Source organism: Coregonus clupeaformis, chromosome 9 (assembly GCF_020615455.1).
Source record: "Coregonus clupeaformis isolate EN_2021a chromosome 9, ASM2061545v1, whole genome shotgun sequence".
In the NCBI taxonomy this organism is placed as follows: domain Eukaryota; kingdom Metazoa; phylum Chordata; class Actinopteri; order Salmoniformes; family Salmonidae; genus Coregonus; species Coregonus clupeaformis.
This window is the reverse complement of record NC_059200.1, coordinates 43106228-43131646: the sequence shown is the minus strand read 5'-3', so window position 1 is coordinate 43131646 and position 25419 is coordinate 43106228. Positions and strand designations below refer to the sequence as shown.

The window sequence follows — 25419 nt, the reverse complement described above, 5'->3', positions numbered from 1 at the left end:
ATGTGCCTTTAGAGGCCATGCAATTCAGTACTCATCTCGAAAACAAAAGCAATTTAGGTCAAAAGAGTTTATACTAAGAAAGGAAATAGAAAGTCTAACAGAACAGATAGATGGCAATAAAAACTGTAACATAGAGGCTCAGAATAAATTAGAGGAAAAACTAAAAGAAATTGAGAAACTTATTCAAGAAAGATCAAGTGTAATATATTATAAAAATAAAGCAAACTGGATGGAATATGGGGAAAAATGCACAAAATTCTTTTTTAATATTCAACATAGGAATGCTACCAAAAAGAACTTAATGAAATTGGTTACAATTGACGGAGTCACCCATAATTCACCAAATGATATTTTGAAGGAAGAAACAAAGTACTTTAAGCATATGTTTTCTTTTCAGTCGCCTCCATCTCCTCTAACTGAAGCTAATTGTAGAGATTTTTTTTCTATTGATAATGTCAAATTAACAGCCACACAGAAAGACTCATGTGAAGGTGAAATTACAGAGGAGGAACTTATGGATACAATTAAAGACTTTAAGTCTGGGAAAACTCCAGGGTTGGATGGCATACCAGTCGAGGTATACCAAACCTTTTTTGATATACTAAGAGGACCATTATTAGCATGTTTTAACCACTCCTATGTAAATGGTAGATTATCTGACACTCAAGAAGAAGGACTGATCTCATTATTACTGAAACAGGATACAAGTGGAAAATATAAAGATCCAGTCCATTTACAAAATTGGAGGCCCCTTACACTTCAGTGTTGTGATGCAAAAATCCTAGCAAAATGTATAGCGCATAGAATTAAAAAGGTATTGTCGGATATTATTCATTCTAATCAGACAGGTTTTTTACATGGAAGATACATTGGAGATAATATAAGGCAAGTATTGGAAACAATAGAACACTATGGAAAATATGGGAAACCAGGCCTGCTATTCATAGCAAACTTCGAAAAGGCATTTGATAAAGTTCGACTGGGGTTTATATATAAATGCCTGGAGCATTTCAATTTTGGAGAATCTCTTATAAAATGGGTCAAAATCATGTATAGTAACGCTAGGTGTAAAATAGTAAATAATGGCTATTTCTCAGAAAGTTTTAAACTGTCAAGAGGAGTGAAACAAGGTTGTCCACTATCGGCATATCTATTTATTGTGGCCATCGAGATGTTAGCTATTAAAATCAGATCCAATAATAATATCAGAGGATTAGAAATACAGGGCTTAAAAACAAAGGTGTCATTGTACGCTGATGATTCATGTTTTCTTTTAAATCCACAACTAGAATCCCTCCACAGCCTCATAGAGGATCTAGATACATTTTCTAACCTCTCTGGATTACAACCAAATTATGACAAATGTACTATATTACGAATTGGATCACTAAAAAATAAAAAATTTACATTACCATGTAGTTTACCAATAAAATGGTCTGATGGTGATGTGGATATACTCGGAATACATATCCCAAAGGAAATAAATGATCTCACTTCAATAACTTTTAATAGAAAGTTAGCAAAAATAGATAAGATCTTACTACCATGGAAAGGAAAATACCTGTCAATTTGTGGAAAAATCACCCTGATTTAACTCTTTAGTATTATCCCAGTTTACCTATTTGCTTATGGTCTTGCCTACCCTAGCGAACAGTTTTTTAAATTATATGAGGAAAAAATATTCAATTTTATTTGAAACGGCAAGCCAGACAAAATTAAAAGAGCATATTTATATAATGAATATGAATTCGGAGGACAGAAATTATTAAATATTAAAGCATTAGACCTATCACTAAAAGCTTCAGTCATACAAAAGTTATACTTAAATCCGAACTGGTTCTCAAGCAAATTAGTAAGATTGTCTCACCCAATGTTCAAGAAAGGCCTTTTTCCCTTTATTCAGATTACAACCTCTCACTTTCAGTTATTTGAAAAGGAAATAATCTCCCAAATGTCACTATTTCTAAAACAAGCCATAGAAAGTTGGTTGCAATTTCAATTTAATCCTCCAGAAACGACAGAACAAATAATGCAACAAATATTGTGGTTAAATTCAAATATACTAATTGACAAAAAACCTTAATTTTTTTGACAGAATGTTTAAAAAAGGTATAATCTTCGTAAATGATATCATCGGTAGGACTGGTGGAGTTATGACGCACATGCAGCTAACAAAAACATATGGAAATGTCTGCTCTACCCAAAATTACAACCAAATAATTGCAGCCTTACCGCAAAAGTGGAAGAGGAATGTGGAAGGGGGAGAAAGTAAGGAACTTGTCTGTCGGCCTTGCATTAAAGAACATAATTGGTTAAGGAAAACTGTGATAAATAAAAAAGTATATCAGTTTCACTTAAGGACCAAAGGATTGACAGCCGTCCCATATAGATTGCAAAATAGTTGGGAAGAGATCTTTGACGTACCGATCCCATGGCATAGTGTTTATGAACTGACACGCAAAACGACACCGGATTCAAAAATTAGAATCTTTCAATTTAAATTATTATATAAAATTCTTGCTACCAATAGAATGTTATTTATATGGGGGATACAATCTTCCCAGCTCTGCAGATTTTGCTGTGAAGAGACAGAATCATTAGATCATTTGTTTTGGTTCTGTCCATTTGTAGCTTGTTTTTGGACACAGGTCCAGGAATGGCTAAAGGATTGCAATATTTACCTGGAACTAACCTTGCAGATAGCATTACTGGGTGATCTGAAAAGTCATAGTCAATCAATCGATCAATAATATAATAATACTTTTAGCAAAAATGTTTTTTAATTCACAATCTGTAGAAGCAATGAGAATAGAAAGGTTCAGAACTTTTGTAAAACATCACAGTACGGTTGAAATATATATGGCAAATAGAAATCCTATATGGATGGTGTTAAGATATAGATGGGAGGTATTGAATAGAGTTGAAGGATGGGACTAATAACAAATAACAACAAATAATAACAAAGATAGCTAATAATGTAAGCATACTGTGTACATAATAAGTATATAGGTTGTATGTACATGAAATAACTAAAGTGCTAATACATGAAATAAACTGGCGACAGAGGCAGTTACAACCTGGTTCAGTCTGCTTTTCAAAAGACACTGGGAGACAAATTCACTTTTCAGCAGGACAATAACCTAAAACACAAGGCCAAATATACACCAGAGTTGCTTACTAAGACAACATTGAATGTTCCTAAGTGGCATTGTTACAGTTTCGATCGGCATGAAAATCTATTGCAAGACTTGAAAATGGCTGTCTAGCAATGATTAACAACCAAATTGAAAGAGCTTGAAGAATTGTTTTAAGAATTATGTGCAAATGTTGCACAATCCAGGTGTGCAAAGCTCTTAGAGACTTACCCAGAAAGACTCACAACTGTAATCGCTGCAAAAAGTGCATTGACTCAGGGGTGTGAATGCTTAAGCAAATTAAATATTTCTGTATTTCATTTTCAATAAAACTCCAAACTTTTCTAAAAACATATTTTCACTTTGTTATTATGGGTTATTGTGTGTAAATGGGTGAGAAAACAAATACATAATCAATGTTTTATTCAGGCATTAACACAACAAAATGTGGAATAAGTCAAGGGGTATGAATACTTTCTGAAGGCCCTGAGTATACCAAACATTAGGAACACCTTCCTAATATTGAGTTGCACCCCCTTTTGCCTTCAGAACAGCCTCAATTCATCGGGGCATGGACTCAACAAGGTGTCGAAAGCGTTCCACAGGGTTGCTGGCCCATGTTGACTCCAATGCTTCCCACAGTTGTGTCAAGTTGGCTGGATGTCCTTTAGATGGAGGATCATTGTTGATACACACAGGAAACTGTTTAGTGTGAAAAAACAAGCAGTGTTGCAGTTCTTGACACAAACCGGTGCGCCTTGCACCTACTACCACACGTCGTTCAAAGGCACTTAAACATGTTTGTCTTGCCCAATCACCCTATACATGGCACACATACACAATCCATGTCTCAATTGTCTCAAGGATTAAAAATCCTTCTTGAACTTGTCTCTTCCCCTTCATCTACACTGATTGAAGTGGATTTAACAAGTGACATCAATAAGGCATCATAGATTTCACCTGGATTCACCTGGTCAGTCTATGTCATGGAAAGCGCAGTAAGATACTGCTAAACGTTGGTTCTGATCTATTACCTAATACCTACTCATATATCCATTGACAGTGAGTGGTAGCCTGAACTGCATGCAGACAAGTCGTTTCATTGTAATTTCATAAATTTTACCCACATATAGGCAAATCTGTTTCCACAAAACTGAAATGAGCTTGTTAGTCCCTTTTCTGTCAGTCCCACCATATCCCCATCCCCACCATATTGCAGCATCAGCATAGTGTAGTGTCCAATAGTCCATACTTTCTCTCTTCTCTCTCTGAATCATCTGGTCCCTCCACCTCTCAATTCCTGACCCTGTCCTCCAGAGCCTTCAGCTCTCCCTCCACCTGTTGGGGGAGGTTGGCTCTCAACTGCAGGGTAAAGTATGCCCTCGGCTCCTGGGTCTCCTTCTCCCAAAAGTTTGAGGTTTTTGTCTAGAAGGAATACAGCTTTTGTCAAAATTGACTTTTACTAGCAGGTTTAGGAGAACATATGCAGTAGGTTCGGATAATTAACGTGGCAGGTTAGGAAAATTAGATTAAGGTAAGAGAAAGGGTTATGGTTAGCTAAAATGCTAAACAAATTCAACTTTTGACATCAATTTGACAAAAGCTGTATCCCATCTAGACATTACTGAAGGGGCGACCATGTCCACCTTGCCGCTCATGCCCTGCAGGTCGCTGGCTCTCTCCTGTGGAACCCGGGACACTCTTTTCAAGCCACTTCAATAAGAAGTGATTTTGGTAGCAGGTTAGTAGCAGGGCTGGATTACTGAATGGCCCCAGACAGCATATGATAGCAAAATGTGTAGAAAAGCAGGAAATTAGCTTTAAAGCTGCAACATTTTCTGTCAGCTTCATGACAAAATGTGTAGAATAGCATTATAAAACTGTAAATACTTATCCCTGCACCATGGCAAAATGGGTTGAAATGCACTCTGCACCATGGCAAAATGGGTTGAAATGCTCTCTGCACCATGGCAAAATGGGTTGAAATGCTCTTTGCACCATGGCAAAATGGGTTGAAATGCAGTAAGTAAAGGGGGGGGGGGGGGTTGTGCCGCGGTGCCCCAAATGCCGTAGTCCGGCCCTGGTTAGGAGAGCATTTTCACTAACCATAACCCTTAACTGTAATCCTCCTAACTTGAAAACGACTGAAAACTACGAAAATGTCCATTCCATATCGAAGTGGTGTGAAAATAGTGTTTCTATGTGGCATCCAGCCCACCAGTCTCTGCTCTGCAAATAGACTTCAAAGAGGAAGGGAAGCAAGAAAAATAGTAAATTATTGAAGGAGAAGTTGAGTGGTGTGTGAGAATTACAGTTACTCTGTTACATACCAAGTCTGATTTTCATGTTGAAAAATGATGTGACAACAATTTGTTTTGTATCATTTTACATTTACATTTTAGTCATTTAGCAGACGCTCTTATCCAGAGCGACTTACAGTTAGTGAATACATATATATATTTTTTATACTGGCCCCCGTGGGAATCGAACCCACAACCCTGGTGTTGCAAACGCCATGCTCTATCAACTGAGCTACATCCCTGCCGGCCATTCCCTCCCCTACCCTGGACGACGCTGGGCCAATTGTGCGCCGCCCATGAGTCTCCCGGTCGCGGCCGGCTGTGACAGAGCCTGGATTCGAACCAGGATCTCTAGTGGTACAGTTAGCACTGCGATACAGTGCCTTAGACCACTGCGCCACTCAGGAGTATCGAACTCAAATGTAACTTTCTTTTTCTGTCTTGTGTAAAATGAATAGTGGATTTTGGTTCATGATTTAACTATATGTTTTAATCCCACATACATTCCCATTGAAGCCTGGGAGACAGGGGAGAGGGAGATGGTTATATTACCTAAAGTTTCCTTTATTATATTTATAGATGTCTCAGGGGCGGACTTAGCAATTTGGGGGCCTGTTTCAAAATGCTGTTGAGGTGTTCTTCTACCCCCAAAAAGTCACATTTAATTAAATGTATAGGCCATATAGAGCTGTTGAATCAGTGGATAAAACATAATTTGTCTTTAGAACCATTTAGAACCATTTCATTTAATTTCATTGTCAAAGACTCCAGCCACCCTAGTCATAGACTGTTCTCTCTGCTACCGCACGGCAAGCGGTACCGGAGTGCCAAGTCTAGGTCCAAAATACTTCTCAACAGCTTCTACCCCCAAGCCATAAGACTCCTGAACAGCTAATCATGGCTACCCGGACTATTTGCACTGCCCCCCCACCCCATCCTTTTTACGCTGCTGCTACTCTGTTAAGTATTTATGCATAGTCACTTTAACTCTACCCACATGTACATATTACCTCAACTACCTCAACTAGCCGGTGCCCCCGCACATTGACTCTGCAACGGTACCCCCCTGTATATATAGCCTCCCTACTGTCACTTTATTTTACTGTATATATAGCCTCCCTACTGTCACTTTATTTTACTTCTGCTCTTTTTTTCTCAACACTTTTTTGTTGTTGTTTTATTCTTACTTTTTTGTTTAAAATAAATGCACTGTTGGTTAAGGGCTGTAAGTAAGCATTTCACTGTAATGTCTGCACCTGTTGTATTCGGCGCATGTGACCAATAAAATTTGATTTGATTTGATTTGTTGGGAGCTTTTGGGAAAGAGCACAGTTAGAAAGATATGGCATATAGAAGCAAACCGGATGGACATCATGAAAATGATCGGAGAGGTTGAGAGTAGAAGAAGTTCAGGAGCAAAAAAATAAATAATAAATATATATATATATATATATATATATATATAATAGAATTATTGTAAAATTAACTCTGTCCATAAGGTGTAGATAGTAAGTATAGACCGGAAGTAGAGGCCTGGGCATTGTTGTTCACTAATTTACTCCAAGTAGGGAAAGGATGGTGGGGTTGAAAAGTAATAAAGGGGAGTATATATAAAAAAGAAAAGAAAAAAAGAACATGGGGGATTGGAAGTGATGCAGACAATTACATTGATAGATGATACAATCTATCTGCAATATTAAGCTGATCCATTCCCCCTAAAAAAAAATAATAAAAAAAATAATATGTCCTGTGTCTCCTCCAGGCATCTCTGTAGCGTCCCCTCCACCTGCCCACCCTGAGCCCAGTGGAAACCCAGTGAGTCAGCCTGCTGCAGGAGAGGAGAGCCCCAGGCCGGGCCATGGAGACCAGGAGTCCATGGTCCCATCGCGGAGCTCCATCCAGGGCCTCAGTGATCCAGGTGTCTGCCCATCTGTCTGAGATGGATGCCCAGCTAGCTGCCTTACAGAACATCGCAGATTACATGGAAAGAGAGTTTGCCAATAGCAGACTGGTAACGTAGCTTTGTGGGATTTACATTTATACTCCTAAACTGGCCTGTGTCCTCTTGTCTGCCTGATTATTGGCAAGTCAATGAGTGTTGGAGAGAAGAACACCACTGAACAACTCACCTCCTTGCAGCAGTATTCAGGTCTGTATCATCTGCTTTAGTAAGCTGTATGTTGATTGTGTGTTTCTCTTGCAGATTTGACAGACATGGATGGAGCATCTGGAAAGTAAGTGTGTGAACTGATAGTGCTCATTTAACATTTCTAAATGTTACTAAATACATTACTGCTGTTAGTTACCCTCTGTGCATTACCCTCTTACATTTTTTTATTAGATTTCTTAACTCAAAAGTTAAGCATTTAACTTTACTTGTGCACGTGACAACTTTAATTGAACTGACTATCTCCTGGGACAAGATGTGTGCAGGGGTCACAAGGGAAGGATCACAATAAAGGAAACCCATTGATGTGCCTTTATTTACATTTACATCATTTAGCAGACGCTCTTATCCAAAGCGACTTACAAATTGGTGCATTCAAGTTATGATTTTTTTTTTAGGAGGAGGGGGGGGGGTCTGGGGTAGAAGGATTACTTTATACTATTCCAGGTATTCCTTAAAGAGGTAGGGTTTCAAGTGTCTCCGGAAGGTGACTCCGCTGTCCTGGCGTCGTGGGGGAGCTTGTTCCACCATTGGGGTGCCAGAGCAGCGAATAGCTTTGACTGGGCTGAGCGGGAACTGTGCTTCCGTAGAGGTAGGGGAGCTAGCAGGCCAGAGGTGTATGAACGTAGTGCCCTCGTTTGGGTGTAGGGTCTGATCAGAGCCTGAAGGTAAGGAGGTGCCGCTCCCCTCACAGCTCCGTAGGCAAGCACCATGGTCTTGTAGTAGATACGAGCCTCAACTGGAAGCCAGTGGAGTGTGCGGAGGAGCGGGGTGACATGAGAGAACTTGGGAAGGTTGAACACCAGACGGGCTGCAGCGTTCTGGATAAGTTGTAGGGGTTTAATGGCACAGGCAGGGAGCCCAGCCAACAGCGAGTTGCAGTAATCCAGACGGGAGATGACAAGTGCCTGGATTAGGACCTGTGCCGCTTTCTGTGTAAAGTAGGGTCGTACTCTGCGAATGTTGTAGAGCATGAACCTGCAGGAAAAGGTCACCGCTTTGATGTTAGCGGAGAACGACAGGGTGTTGTCCAGGGTCACGCCAAGTTTCTTTGCACTCTGGGAGGAGGACACAATGGAGTTGTCAACCGTGATGGCGAGATCATGGAGCGGGCAGTCCTTCCCCGGGAGGAAGAGCAGCTCCGTCTTGCCGAGGTTCAGCTTGAGGTGGTGATCTGACATCCACACTGATATGTCTGCCAGACATGCAGAGATGCGATTCGCCACCTGGTTATCAGAAGGGGGAAAGGAGAAAATTAATTGTGTGTCGTCTGCATAGCAATGATAGGAGAGACCATGTGAGGATATGACAGAGCCAAGTGACTTGGTGTATAGAGAGAATAGGAGAGGGCCTAGAACTGTGCCCTGGGGGACACCAGTGGTGAGAGCACGTGGTGTGGAGACAGATTCTCGCCATGCCACCTGGTAGGAGCGACCTGTCAGGTAGGACGCAATCCAAGAGTGAGCAGCGCCGGAGATGCCCAACTCGGAGAGGGTGGAGAGGAGGATCTGATGGTTCACAGTATCAAAGGCAGCGGATAGGTCTAGAAGGATAAGAGCAGAGGAGAGAGAGTTAGCTTTAACAGTGCGGAGAGCCTCCGTGACACAGAGAAGAGCAGTCTCAGTTGAATGACCAGTCTTGAAACCTGACTGGTTTGGATCAAGAAGGTCATTCTGAGAGAGATAGCAGGAGAGTTGGCTAGAGACGGCACGCTCAAGAGTTTTGGAGAGAAAAGAAAGAAGGGATACTGGTCTGTAGTTGTTGACATCGGAGGGATCGAGTGTAGGTTTTTTGAGGAGGGGTGCAACTCTCGCTCTCTTGAAGACTGAAGGGACATAGCCAGCGGTCAAGGATGAGTTGATGAGCGAGGTGAGGTAAGGGAGAAGGTCTCCGGAAATGGTCTGGAGAAGAGAGGAGGGGATAGGGTCAAGCGGGCAGGTTGTTGGGCGGCCGGCCGTCACAAGTCGCAAGATTTCATCTGGAGAGAGAGGGGAGAAAGAAGTCAAAGCATAGGGTAGGGCAGTGTGAGCAGGACCAGCGGTGTCATTTGACTTAATAAATGAGGATCGGATGTCGTCAACCTTCTTTTCAAAATGGTTGACGAAGTCATCCACAGAGAGGGGAGGGGGAGGAGGAGGAGGATTCAACAGGGAGGATAAGGTGGCAAAGAGCTTCCTAGAGTTAGAGGCAGAGGCTTGAAATTTAGAGTGGCAGAAAGTGGCTTTAGCAGCAGAAACAGAGGAAGAAAATGTAGAGAGGAAGGAGTGAAAAGATGACAGGTCCGCAGGGAGTCTAGTTTTCCTCCATTTCCGCTCGGCTTACCGGAGCCCTCTTCTGTGAGCTCGCAATGAGTCGTCAAGCCACGGAGCAGGAGGGGAGGACTTAGCCGGCCGGGAGGATAGGGGACATAGAGAGTCAAAAGATGCAGAAAGGGAGGAGAGGATGGTTGAGGAGGCAGAATCAGGAGATCGGAGGGAGAAGGATTTAGCAGAGGGAAGAGATGATAGGATGGAAGAGGAGAGAGTAGCGGGAGAGAGAGAGCGAAGGTTGCGATGGCACATTACCATCTGAGTAGGGGCAGAGTGAGTAGTGTTGGAGGAGAGCGAGAGAGAAAAGGATACAAAGTAGTGGTCGGAGACTTGGAGGGGAGTTGCAGTGAGATTAGTAGAAGAACAGCATCTAGTAAAGATGAGGTCAAACGTATTGCCTGCCTTGTGAGTAGGAGGGGACGGTGAGAGGGTGAGGTCAAAAGAGGAAAGGAGTGGAAAGAAGGAGGCAGAGAGAAATTAGTCAAAGGCAGACGTAGGGTGGTTGAAGTCACCCAGAACTGTGAGGGGTGAGCCATCCTTTATCCTTTATGCTTTATGCTGTTATATTACTTGAAAGTGGCTCAACTGTTCATGGGAGCATGTGGAAGGAAGTAGGTACTGTGTGTGTCTTGTCATGACTTCTCTTGGTACCAGAGAATCAGCATCATCGTATTATCGGTACTCATGGTGCTTTCAAGACAACTCTGAACCTCTGAGTTAAAATGTGCATACGGTTTTTGCGTAGAGCTTCCTATTGGTTGATTCTGATACTTTCAAAGGGGGAAACTCTGAGCTCATCTTTATACAATGAGTTTCCAAGTGAAATTTCAGAGTTTCGAGTTGTCTTGAACGTAGCATCAGCATCATGCCACATCTTTGTAGTGTATTGATTGAGTTTGTCATGTCTGTTTTCAGAGATCCAGATGTGTGTGTATATATGACATTTTTGTTTTGTGTTTAAAATACCTGTATATTATTTATTTTTATAAGAATTTATGTACATAATCAGCTGATGTTGATTTCCATGAAATAAAGTGTTTGAATGTATTCTTTGTGCTTTGATGCATAGTTCAACATGTTTTTGCTATATTTTTTTATAAAGACTGATGTGCTATGACGTGTCTCTTTTTTTTTGGAAGATACAACATCTTGACATTGGAACATCTGCGCAAAAGTAAACTACTGTTTGTGGGAATATAATCAGTAGATAGAAATGACCACTGGGTGGCAGTGGTTTAGGCGCTTTTGTTGAAATATTGAAGCAGCTTCCGGGGTTATAGTTCAAGTAAACTTTGAAACATGGATCCTAACAAAACGGGCAATGGTAAACGTTATTAGCTGTTTTTTGGGGAGTAAATTTGATAATTAAATAAATAGATGGTTGCAGGAAACAATGTTTCTAGCAAGCATGATTATTCAGTGTGCTGAAAGTTCGATCATCCTATTGTTACTGCTTGCTAGCTAGCATTTTTGGTAGCCAGCTAACGTTAGTTACTACAGGAGCTCTTTCAATGAGCAATGCATTCTGAAATATTTTCTGAATTAAACATGTTTCCAACCTGCAAAGTAGCTCAACCTAAACAAAGTGTGTGTCCTCGTGCAGCTTTCAATCCACAGCACGCGGCAGTAGTACATAACTTTAGTTAGCTGTTTGTCTGGAGTGTAGTCGGTTTATCAGTCAATGATGAATACAAACTGTCATAGTGTGACGATGCTAACATATTGTACAAGTATTGACATTTGTATCTATTTCTTGTTTTAAAAACAAAGTCAAGTGGTGAATGAATGAAGCAGTCAGTGGGAATGAAACCTTTTCCTGTCTTTTAGCGTCCTACCAGAGGAATGCAGATATGGCCTCTGTCATGGGATTCTCTGGCTTTGGTAAGTGTTACTTTCCTTGGCCTTCATATCAACCAACGGTGGAAAAAGTACCCAATTGTCATACTTGAGTGAAAGTAAAGATCCCATAATAGAAAATGACTGAAGTGAAAGTCACCCAGTAAAATCCTATTTGTGTATACTTAAATATAAATAGTAAATGTAATTGCTAAAATATACTAAAGTATCAAAAGTAAAAGTATAAACCATTTCAAATTCCTTATATTAAGCAAACCAGACGGCACCATTTTCTTATTTGTATTTTTTTTTTTTTTTTTTACAATTTACGGATAGCCAGGGGCATGCTCCAACCCTCAAACAGTTTACAAACGAAGCATGTGCTTAGTGAGTCCGCCAGATCAGAGGCAGTAGGGATGACCAGGGATGTTCTCATGATAAGTGTGTGAATTAGACCATTTTCCTGTCCTGCTAAGCATTCAGGGAAAATGTATGGAGTAAGACATCATTGTAAAGACAAGAAGTGTAAAGTTGTCAAAAATATAAATAGTAAAATAAGTACAGATCACTGATATCAACAACAAATTCACCATAAATGTGTTTTAAAATGTGAATACAGCATTTTCATACCAGCCTTTCTCGCTTCCATCTAGGAAAGAAAGCCTGCATTTTTCAGCTGGATGGCATCTTTGAGCAGACCCGAAGACCGCTGACGACACACAACTGACGACACACAACTAATCTTCTCCTTTCCCCCTTCTGATCTCGCCATCACGGTTGACAACTCCGTTGTGTCCTCCTGCCAGAGTGCGAAGAGCCTTGGCGTGACCCTGGACAACACCCTGTCGTTCTCCGCTAACATCAAGGCGGTGACCCGATCCTGTAGGTTCATGCTCTACAACATTCGGAGAGTACGACCCTGCCTTACACAGGAAGCGGCACAGGTCCTAATCCAGGCACTTGTCATCTCCCGTCTGGATGACTGCAACTCGCTGTTGGCTGGGCTCCCTGCCTGTGCCATTAAACCCCTACAACTCATCCAGAATGCCGCAGCCCGTCTGGTGTTCAACCTTCCCAAGTTCTCTTACGTCACCCCGCTCCTCCACACACTCCACTGGCTTCCAGTTGAAGCTCGCATCTGCTACAAGTCCATGGTGCTTGCCTACGGAGCTGTGAGGGGAACGGCACCTCCGTACCTTCAGGCTCTGATCAGTCCCTACACCCAAACGAGGGCATTGCGTTCATCCACCTCTGGCCTGCTGGCTCCCCTACCTCTGTGGAAGCATAGTTCCCGCTCAGCCCAGTCAAAACTGTTCGCTGCTCTGGCACCCCAATGGTGGAACAAGCTCCCTCACGACGCCAGGACAGTGGAGTCACTCACCACCTTCCGGAGACATTTGAAACCCCACCTCTTTAAGGAATACCTGGGATAGGATAAAGTAATCCTTCTACCCCCCCCCTTACCCCAACCCAAACCCCAACCCAAAAACAAAAAAAACAAACAAAAAAAACATTGTAAAGTGGTGATCCCACTGGCTATAAGGTGAATGCACCTATTTGTAAGTCGCTCTGGATAAGAGCGTCTGCTAAATGACGTAAATGTAATGTAAATGAGTCAGCAAGTATTAGGTTTGTGACATAGCTAAGTGCATTTTAACTCAGTTTTAGTGTGTGGGTGTTTTAAGTGTCTAACTTCTGTTGTGTCTCCCTCAGAGGAGAGGCAGAAGGAAGAGGCAGAGGATAGCTCCCAAACAGCCAAGGCATCAAGCTCCAAACAGAGAGACAGAGCTCCTGCACACAGGTAACACACACAATCCATCCTAACTGACCAATTACTTTTACATGCTCTGAGTTAAAATAACTGGGTGGGAGGTTCATTCAATTGCACTGGATTTAGTATTTTATTAGGATCCCCAATAGCTGTTGCTAAGGCAGCAGCTACTCTTCCTGGGGTCCACATAAAACATGGCATAATACAGAACATTAATGAACAAGAACAGTTCAAGGACAGAACTACATACATTTTACGAATCGAGTGTTGTTATTATTACCAGTGTGTGATTGGCTGGATTATAATAACCCATGGGCCTCTATCACCCTCTACCAAGCAGGAAGAAGGAGAGTGGCAGCGGCAGCAGTGACTCAGAGCTCATCCCCCACCCCCCCAGTGCCCCAACATCTGATTGGTCAGGAGGAGGATGATAACTTGGTGGGGCCACCACTACCACCAGGGTACAGAGAAAGCACAGCAGACGATGATAATGAGGATATGCAGATGAAGAAGATGATGTAAGTCTGTTTGTGTTTCCACTTTGCACACAAGGAAACGACTGAACGTTTTACATAGATTTACTTGTGGTTAAAAAACATCCGCTCCCATACTGTTGCTAAACCACTTCTTAAGTACATACATTTACATTAGCAGGACAAGTATATTCATACTGATGATCTTCATACGTTTCAGTCTGCAACACTGAAAAATGTACAGTCATAAAAGCCGCATAATTATTTTTGTGTTGTGTTCTTACTATGTTATACCACCAGAGGGTAGCACAGTCTTAGCATTGCCTGAGACTAGCTTTATCGTTCCATTTTACACAATGGTCTTCACAAGGAATCATGGGAAGCAAGAGTTGGCTTTCTCACACCAAGCTCCTGATAAAAAAATATTGTTTAAAAGTATGTAGGCCACTGAAAGCCAGCACCCAAAGACACTTGGCCAGATGGTTTTCTCCTTAAAAAAACGTATCTCTCATCTCCCCCTCTCACTCTGAGTAGTAAATGTCTCTTCGCTGTGTGTGCGATATGGGTGATGTAGTCCATAGTGTTGTCACGAGACCAGTATAACTATACCAGGAAGCAAAGGAAAATAAACAGTCCTAATGTTGGAAAAAACAGCCTTATATTGTCACCCAGAGTCACATTTGTTTCTTTTCCAAGCTATAGCACATACTATTGTATAGAAATAGGTTTTAAAGGACTATAGAGAGTTTAGTCTGCTTTGTGTTTTTCTTTTTTGACAAGGAAAATGTGGTATCGTAGTATTGCGATACTGGTATCGTGACAACACTAATAGCCTAGACACCCAGCGTTCTCAGGGCAGGGGTGATTTGAGGCCACCACAGTGATGGATGGTGTCCTGTGACAGGTCGGCCTCTGGTAATAACACAGCCCTCAGGCCAAACAAAGCCCTCCCATTGGGTGCAGGTGTAGCTAGTGGGCACTGCTGTGGAAGAAAACCAGCCTGTAACATATCACACAGCCCATTAAAGCTGAAATATCGTGTATGACAGAGTGCCAGGCAGCCCACTCCACCACCAACCACCAACACATGTATGACAGTCCACTTCCTCTCTCTCTCTCAGAATCCAGTGAAGAAGATTCCAGACACTCATGAGTTCACTCTGTAGCATGGCTCTAAAACAGTAAGTATTTTCCTACTTTTCTCCCTTTTAAACCCCCTCTATATTTATTAACTGCAATTTTATAGCACCTTCCAATGTGGATTCCAAGTCCAAACTGCTCATTGGTGCTCAATGCACTCATGAGCACGTTTTACATATAGCACCCAGTAATGAGCATATTTCCCAGTGAACCTCTACTCAGATTCATCAAAAGGCTAGGCAATGCACAGCCAGACGAACGACTGGGACTCTCAGCCAAGATTGTGTCCATTGTGCACTAAGCTGAGCCGTCATTCTCTGGCTGGTTAGAATGTGCGCTAGTAGCCTGGCAGCTAATATGTGTTAGTTGTAAGTTCCCTGGCAGGTGAAGTAACCTCTGTCTGCTCCTTCCCTGCTCAGGTGTCCGCCTTGGCATTGGACCCCTCTGGATCCCGCCTGGTCACCTGGGGATACGACTTTGACGTGCGCTTCTGGGACTTTGCTGGGATGGATGCAGCTCTGAATTCCTTCAGGACAATACAACCCTGTGAATGGTGAGTCCACCACCTAGACTAGAACATACACATACCTACCGAAGCGCTCACACACATGCACAAACGTGTTGTTGTCTCGCTTCAGTGAACCTCATGTTAACGGTAGTACCTCATGTCTGAGGAATGGATCCTCGCACTTTAATTGGAGAGCTTGTGTACATGTGTATCACTGTGTATTTAATTTGAGTTTTGTGGAACCCATCAGGGAATGCATTCTCAGGGGTTTTGAGAACCAATGGGCTGAGCTGGAGCGGGCTTTCCCTGAATGTTATTAGCAGAACTCTGCGCCATATTTAGCCTGATTACAGAGCCATCCATTAGCTTTTGCAGTCACTGACACACTGGGCCATATTTGGAGAGCCGTGCGAAGCCCACTGTTCCTCCCTTCATGTCCTGCAGGGCTCACACTAATGTTAGGGTCTTCTCCTCAACGAGGAACCTTGATTGGTTCACTGACTCTTTCTCTAAAGGAAATCCAATGAGTGATTCCTGCACTGTGTTCAAGTCCCTGGAGATAGGAACCCACTTTATTTAACAATGGTCCCCATCCCTGAGCTTTCTGCTTCCCACACGAAAATGTCTCTGGCCCCTCTACCCCCTGCTGTGTTAATGCGGTTTGATATTGACCTGAATTGCTATCTGCACTTTGGGAGAGTAGTTATGTGCGTGCCGCGTGTTGTATGCTTGTGCAGCTTAGTGGGTAACAGTTCAGCAAACAGATTGGTATTGTGAAGGGGTTGCTGGTGGAGCTAAATACCAATCTTTGGGCTCATTTGAGCCCTCCGCTCTCCTTTTGTTGCTGGAAAGAAGAAACCCAACTATGTCTAGTGCGGCCAAGGCTAGGCTCGGTGTGTGTTCCATTCTCCTGTTCCAGTCTGATGGGCTTTTCATTGTGTTGAGTCTGAGGGACAGAGGGAGACCCAGACCTAGACATCTCCACTGTCTGTCTGTATTATAGCACTTTACATTGTTTGCGAGATCAGACATAATATCACTCACTATACTGAGTTTTCATTTTTGGAAGTTGCTTTCATTTCATTCAGCGCATCTAATTTGTAAACATTTCAACTGTATTAAATTATAAATTTTTATTTATTAAAGTTATTTATTATCTTTCTTGTGCTGTAAGTGTCGAGACGATGCGTTAAATCTCAGACGAAGTGTTCTTATAGATGCAACAGAAAAACAACGTATTCCATTGAGACCATTTCAGCCATTACCGGGTGTGTGTTTGACAGGTCATTACAAACATTTCCACGATTATAACATTAACAGGAAAAAACGACAGGCACAAGCAAGAATATGAAAGAGTCGCAGGAGTAAATAGAAAGCAATCAATCCAGCGAGATTTAAGTGACAAGTGGATTTTGCATCCCTCAAACACAGGAAATAGATGGCTGAAAAAGACATCCTCAGGTGGGCGGGGCATGCGCACTGCATCGCTCTGTGATGTGTGTTGTCACGGTTCCTATGGTTATAGGAGCCTATTGGTTATTTTAGTCTGTTTTAAAACTTCTTCAGGATTGAAAGCTGTTATATAACAATGCTGAATCTCTGATGGATTTCCTACTTATTCCTTCCTGATTCCAGGAATCTTCGAACCAGGAATTCTGGAAAACCAGGGAATTTCGTGAAAGTTACTGGATTTTTGCAACCCTACACAGGAATGATAAGTAAAAAGCTTTGCCTTTCTCATCCTCTCACTTTGTGTCCCCTCTCAGCCACCAGATCAGGTCCCTGCAATACAGCATCACCGGTGATGTCATCCTGGTGGTCTCTGGGAATGCCTAGGTCAAGGTGTTGGACTGAGACGGGTTCTCGGTCATGGAGTGTCCCAATGGAGACCAGTACATTGTGGACATGGCTAACACTAAGGTACGCACTCATATCCTACTCTCAAATATGTGTTTCCTCTGTAGCTGAGCACTGTAGATTTGAGTTCCACAAAGTGGGTGTGGAAGAGGTGATTATTTAAATAAGGACAAAGCACCTGATACCGACAACCTTGATAGTATATTGCTGAGGTTGGTAGCGGAATACATTGTGACTCCTGTTTGCCACATCTTCAATTAACCATAGAAGACAGTGTGTGCCCTCATACATGGAGGGAGGCAAAGGTCATTCCGCTACCCAAGAATAGCAGACCACCCTTTAATGGTTCAAACAGCTGACCAATCAGCCTGTTACAGGTGCTTAGCAAACTTTTGAGTAGCTGATGCTTTTGCAGCGACATATAATAATAAATACAAAAAACTGAGAAGGGAAGAGCAAAATCCATCAGACGCTATGGCCTCTGAAGCAAGCTTTTGGGCCTAGACCTAGCTTTGTATCAGTGATGACCCCAGCACTGTGTGTTCTCAGGGTAATTCTGCAGCTGCAGGTTAGTTTGTGTATGGGGGTAATGATGTATACTGTACTTACAGCTGGACGCACTCAGAGTAGGAGAGGGTGATGACATTCACAACTAGTGACCAGGGTTGCATTCATTCAATATGTCTAGGGTGAACTTTTGCTGCTTAAAAGGCTGTTATTGACGGTCAATTTGCAGAGCATGGTCTGCATGGTGGCTGGTCAATAACCATCCCAGGTAGCTGCAATGCCACTTGCATACCTAATGAGCATGATGTGGTAGAGATTATTTCCCCAGTAGGAGAACTGTGTTATGTTGACTGCAGCTGGGTGTGTCTCTACATTCCTGTGGATCCCTGCTCCATTGGGTCTGTAACTGGCAGCAGGCTTCTGGGTAGTGAAGCTCTGCAGTGGACCACTGAAGGTGACCCAGCTAATGGCCAAAACAAATGTTCTCATATCACTACATCACCACCACACGCGCACTAGTCTCTCTCCCTCACTCTCTTCTGTGCTCCGTCTCTCGCACAACACCCACCCATACTTTTATGCTCTCTCTCACACTGTACACACACACACTAAAGCAGAGTAGGGAACATGTGCCGATCCACGTCAACGGGACTGCAGTAGAGAGAGTCAGCAGTTTTAAGCTCCTCGGCGTCCACATCACCGAGGACTTGACATGGACCAACAACACCACCACCGTTGTCTAGAGGGCGCAACAGCATCTCTACTTCCTTAGGCGGCTGAAGAAATTCAGCATGCCACCCCGGGTCCTCTTCAAATACTACTGCTGCACCATTGAGAGTGCCCTGACCGGTTGCATCACGGTCTGGTACGGGAATTGCTCATTTCACAACCGCATGGCCCTCCAGAGGGTGGTGAAGACGTCCCAGTACATCACTGGGACCTTGTTCCCACCCATCCAGGACATCTATTTGAAACGGTGACTGAGAAAGGCCCGCAGCATCATCAAGGACCCCACACACCCCAGCCGCGAGTTGTTCACTTACTGTTGGGCAGACGGTATCGGAGCATGAGGTCTGATACTAACAGGCTCAGAGACAGTTTCTATCTACAAGCCACCAGACTGCTGAACACTTAAACTAGATTGACTACCTGTACTGACTCTCTGAACCTTAGCACACATGCACACACCCACACAGATATACAATAATCCACACACGCATACTGTTCCTTCAGGAAGTATTCACACCATTTGACTTTTTCCACATTTTGTTGTTATAGCCTGAATTTATAATTGATTAAGTTGAAATTGTGTGTCACTGGCCTACACACAATACCCCATAATGTCAAAGTGGAATTATGTTTTTAGACATTTTTACAAATTAATTATGAAAAGCTGAAATGTCTTGAGTCAATAAGTATTCAACCCCTTTGTTATGGCAAGCCTAAATAAGTTCAGGAGTCAAAATGTGCTTAACTAGTCACATAATAAGTTGCATGGACTCACTCTGTGTGCAATAATAGTGTTTAACATGATTTTTGAATGACTACCTCATCTCTGTACCCCACACATACAATTATCTGTACGGTCCCTCAGTCGAGCAGTGCATTTCAAACACAGATTCAACCACAAAGACCAGGGAGGTTTTCCAATGCCTCTCAAATAAGGGTACATATTGGTAGATGGGTAAAAAAGCAGACATTGATTATCCCTTTGAGCATTGTGAAGTTATTAATTACACTTTGGATGATCTATCAATACACCCAGTCACTACAAAGATACAGACATCCTTCCTAACTCAGTTGCCGGAGAGGAAGGAAACCACTCAGGGATTTCACCATTAGGCCAATGGTGACTTTAAAACAGTTACAGTTTAATGGCTGTGATAAGAGAACTGAGGATGGATCCACAATATTGTAGTTACTCCACAATACTAACTTAAATGACAGAGTGAAAAGAAGAAAGCTTGTACAGAATACAAATATTTGCAATAAGGCACTAAAGTCGAACTGCAAAAAATTCTGTTCATGTAAGGAAATCAGTCAATTTAAATAAATAAATTAGGCCATAATCTATGGATTTCACATGACTGGGCAGGGGCGCAGCCGTGGGTGTGCCTGGGAGGGCATAGGCCCACCCGCCCACCCAGCCAATCAGAATGTTTTTTTCCCCCCACAAAAGGGCTTTATTACAGACAGAAATACTCCCCCTCATCAGGTGATAAGCCGGATGTGGAGATCCTGGGCTGGCGTTGTTACACGTGGTCTGCGGTTGTGAGGCTGATTGGACGTACTGCCAAATTCAATAAAAATACGTTGTAGGCAGCTTATGGTAGAGAAATGAACATTCAATTATCTGGCAACAGCTCTGGTGAACATTCCTGCTGTCAAAATGCCAATTGCACGCTGCCTCAACTTGAGACGTGTGGCATTGTGTTGTGACAAAATGGCACATTTTAGACTGGCCTGTTATTGTCCCCAGCATAAGGTGCACCTGTGTAATGACCATGCTGTTTAATCAGCTTCTATCTTGGCAAAGGAGAAATGCTCACTAACAGGGATGTGAACATATTTGTGCAAAACATTTTAGCGAAATAAGCTTTTTGTGCATGTGGAACATTTCTGGGATCTTTTATTTCAGCTCATGAAACATGGGGCCAACACTTTACATGTTGTGTTTATATTTTTGTTCAGTGTATATAAATTGTGCCTTTCTGTATTATCCTAAAAATGTTTTTCTACTGAGCCATTTACTTTGTGTTTGTATTAGCTTTTATTTCTTGTTTTATTGTCGAATGAACCTGCAAGTAAGCATTTCATTGGACAGTGAATAGCATGTGTATCTTGTAATTATGACTAATAAAACGTTCTTAGTATCAGTGAGGCTGATTTCCGCCCAGGTTCTGTTTGTAATTGTATGAAAATGTATGCACTCACTAACTGTAAGTCGCTCTGGATAAGAGCGTCTGCTAAATGACTAAATTTATTTATTTATTATTTAATTAGGCCCATTCTCTTGATGTGGTGTTTACTGTCAGTGTGTATCAGTCTGGTTCTCTTTAGGCATTGACAGTTGGCTCTCCTCTCCTGTTATATTGGGAAGGAGGGGAATCAGACCTGCATAGCAACGGTAGTTCCTCCAGTCCAATTAAAAAACGACCGGAGCTGTTCGTTTTTGAAAAAAAATCTAAAAACCTGTTTTTGCTTTGTAATTATTGGGTATTGTGTGTAGATTGATGAGGAAAATGTTGTATTTATTTATAATAAGGCTGTAACGTAACATAATGTGGAAAAAGTCAAGGGGTCTGAATACTTTCCGAATGCACTGTATATTCAAACCATATACTCACACACACACACACGCACTACATTGGCACTCCCATAAAAAACCCACACACATTCACATACAATACATACATACATACATACATACATACACACACAACATGCACACAAACGCAGACAGACACAACACAAACACATACATACACATTACACACACACACAATTTTGCACTCATAATTTGCCGCTGCTGCTCTGTTTATTTTACTTGTACCTCTGCACATTAATCTGGTACTGGTACTCCCTGTAAATAGCTCCACATTGATCTGGTCCTGGTACTCCCTGTATATAGCTCCACATTGATCTGGTACTGGTACTCCCTGTATATAGCTCCACATTGATCTGGTCCTGGTACTCCCTGTATATAGCTCCACATTGATCTGGTACTGGTACTTTTATTTTATTCCTCCTGTGTTACTATTTTAAATTTTTAAACTGCATTGTTGGGAAGGGCTTGTATTTGGCGCATGTGACAAATAACATTTGAATTGAGTGCTATTATCATTTTCTAGTAAATGACTGCTATCTGTATATCTGTGTCACAGTTTTCCATAATTTTATATTATTTCAGGGTCACACTGCCATGCTGGCACCCCAAGATAAAGGACGTGTTTATGACCTGCTCCAATGAAGAGTGAGTGAGTGTGTGCACGCGTGTTCATGCGTCTCTGTGAATCTGAGTGAACATAGACCACTACAGCTGGAGGGCTCAGCTCTCTGGGAGCTGGGATGAGTGTGATAATTGGTTTGAAAAAGGCAGTGATCAGCTGAATAAGGGTGCACTGCCATGTCTCACTGGTCTCTCTCAGAATGGCATCGTGCCCCTCATGCCCACTTGGTCACTGATCCTCCTAAAAGCAGGATTATTTGGATCAGGACCCCCACCAGAGAAGACGACACTAAATGATTCTTACAGGGATTAAATTAGTCCGATAATCTCAGCCAATTCTTAGCCCCCCCAACATTTAAGGATGGTAATGCCTGTATGTGCACCAGGGTCTGTTTGATCCTTATCCAGGATCAGCTAGAGGATTGTAACATAACAAATCCCTTAAAGACTCATTTTCATTGAGATCACCTGGGCATCAATATGGCCCTCTCTGAAGTCTCATTTCCATTTCCACAATTGTTAGTAGGGCTCTGACAATACCAGTATCGGAATATTTCTTCCATGGCAAAAATGAAAACACTAAGCTAACCAAACGCTTTGGTCCTTTAAAAAACGGCTATGTAAAATATTGTGTGCTATAGCTTGGAAAGTAAATAAATGTGACTCTGGATGACAACATAAGGTTTGCATCCAACATTAGGGCTGTTTTCCTAAAAAGTTCAATCTGCTTCGTGTTTTGTTTCCTTGCCACGCTACTAACGAGTATCGCGATACTGGTATCGTCCCGGCCGTAGGTACTAGTCAGTGTAAATTTGAGCTTCCAAAAACAACTCTCTGGGTGCTGGTTTATAACATGTCACCAGCAGGGGGTCCCCTAGGATAAACTATCCCTCTGGGAGCCTTGGTCTGTCATTTTTATTTTTCTACATTTTAGTCATTTAGCAGATGCTCTATCCAGAGCGACTTACAGGAGCAATTGGGGTTAAGTGCCTTGCTCAAGGGCACATCGACATATTTTTCAGCTATTCGGCTCGGGGATTCGTACCAGTGACCTTTTGTTTACAGTCCCCAATGCTCTTAACCGCTAGACTACCTGCCGCTCTCACATCTCTCACTGTCCTCACCTCTCTCAGTGTGGTCACCTCTGTATCTTTCATTGGGGAAATCAGTGGTGATATAATACACAATGATCCATGTTAACTATATCCATACAGTTTCACGACTCTGTTACTCTAGCCTATTGGTTTTCCCATAGAACTTATCTATGGGGACCATCAGGGGCTGTTGTTGTGTTTCCATGTTTAGGGGACTGTGTGTGTGTGAGACGGCGAGAGAGAACCCCAGTGATGATTCTAAGTGGGTGTGACAGGCAGCAGTGCAGAAACCCAACACCTCGATCATTCCTGAAAACAAGGCTGTTGAGGGCTGGGGCCAGTGTTTTACCACTGCCTACCTCTGCTTACTGCAGCTCTCCCTCCCAGATGTGGCGGGGGCTTGGTGGTTTATTTAGCTTTACTTTATGTTCTGGAAATCCTCCCATGGCACGTTAGCACTGGGTGTTGGCGGCCCAGGTCTGGCAGTAGAGCAGAGCAGAGCAGTGGACAGGGAGCCGTTTGCAGCAGCGACCTGCTGTAGCTGTGGAGGGTCCCCAGAGGGAGGGTCCGGAGGGGGTAATTTCAGTTCCCCGGGACCAGGAGAGGAGGGGAATGCCCAGTGTGGCCTGCTGTCGGGAAGAGGTCCCTCCTCTCTCTGAGTCTCTCCCTCTCTGAACCTCTCCCCTCTCTCCCTAAATCACATCTTACTCTGAGGCCTTAGGGAATGGATGAGTGTCAGGGGGGATGTTTGGTACTTTCTACTACTACCTTGTGAGTTAGGTGAGGTACTCTGTTCAGTAACTGAGGTCAGAACTGCAAGGGACTGAAAGAAGCATATGGTTGTGTTAGTTGCAATGAATTGCTGCTGACTTTGCATCCATGCCAAAATGCATTCTAGCTAAATGCTATAAATAATTACTTATATTTAATGATTAGGGCCTGAATACCTGCTAAGTGCAGAGTTAGGCCTACTTTAATTATCTGCTGAAAGAACACCTGTTTGAAAGCCTTATGGAGAATAATATGTTTCAGGCCAAAGAGTTTGCCCCCAGAAAGTGTAAAGAGTCTGTTCTTCTGTGGGAGTATTCCTAGCCAAGAATAAGCTGTGGTTTTTACTACATCAGAAATTTTTTCACACAGTGATGTAGGCACACACACACACACACACACTCACGCGCACACACACACACACACACACACACACACACACACACACACACACACACACACACACTCAATAGCCCTAAACACTGTGAGGAATGTTTTGCTGGATGCCAGGGATTCCCTACATGCTGGTCTGGGCTGTAGGACTGGGATGTAGACTAAGACTGGCCCCAGAGAGCAGCATGTCAGGCCCTGTGCGCTGGAGGTCCGTCCACCTGTCTGCTGGTTTTATCCTATAGTACACCCCACCATGCCATGCATATGATCTATACGGCACATTGAGGAGTCAGTGTTGTAAAGGATGTTAAGGTCTCTCACACTGTAGGTCTAAGTGTTTTGTGTCCTGTCTCGCTGTAAACTGACACTCCCCCTGCTCTTGAGATCATCCTTCTATCTCTTAATTGTTCATTTCTGGCATACCATGCTTGTCAACCGAGTATTTCTCCCATTTTTCTATATGTAACCCTATACTCTCAGCCCAAAGCATGGAGCCTGGAGATACCCTAATTTGGCCTTTTTGGAGGGCTTGAGCCGGATCACAGGGCTATTTAGTATGATCTCCATGGCGATAGGTCAGATGGTGCCGGAGGGAATGGCTGCCGTTATGGTCTCCTAACCAATTGTGTGTTTTTTCATATTGTTTGTACATAATGTTTCTGCCACCGTCGCTTCTGGATATGAGAACAGCGATTACTCACCTCGAAATGGACAAATACTTTTTCTTTAACGAGTCGGACGCAAAGGATTTACTGCTGCTCCCGGACCAGGCCCAAATCCCCGTCATTCGCATGAAGAGGAGATGCCGATACAGGGGACACAGATCCGGGTGCCTTGTGAGAATTTGTCGGCGAGTGGCTAACCCGCCTCTACCATCCATCCTATTGACCAATGTGCAATCATTGGAGAATAAATTGGATGAGCTCCGTTCGAGACTATCCTACCAACTGGACGTTAACTGTAATATCTTGTTTCACTGAGTCTTGGATAATCCGTTTAACTAATTTCTACCAGCATGTCACGGGCAACCAGAGGGGGAAAAAATACTCTAGACCACCTTTATTCCACACACAGAGACGCGTACAAAGATCTCCCTCGCCCTCTATCCTCCTGATTCCTGCTTACGAGCAAAAACTAAAGCAGGAAGTACCAGTGACTCGCTCAATACGGAAGTGGTCAGATGACGCAGATGCTAAGCTACAGGACTGTTTTG

The 25419-nt window shown here is 42.8% G+C and overlaps 1 long non-coding RNA gene across 1 annotated transcript; it reads left to right on the top strand.

The window, feature by feature from the left end:
* The first annotated feature begins 11179 nt into the window (after nucleotides 1-11179).
* On the top strand, nucleotides 11180-12527 carry LOC121573837. Its single transcript, XR_006002101.1, has 3 exons — nucleotides 11180-11234; nucleotides 11738-11791; nucleotides 12400-12527. It is a non-coding gene; the product is annotated as an uncharacterized LOC121573837 (long non-coding RNA).
* The last annotated feature ends 12892 nt before the right edge of the window (nucleotides 12528-25419 follow it).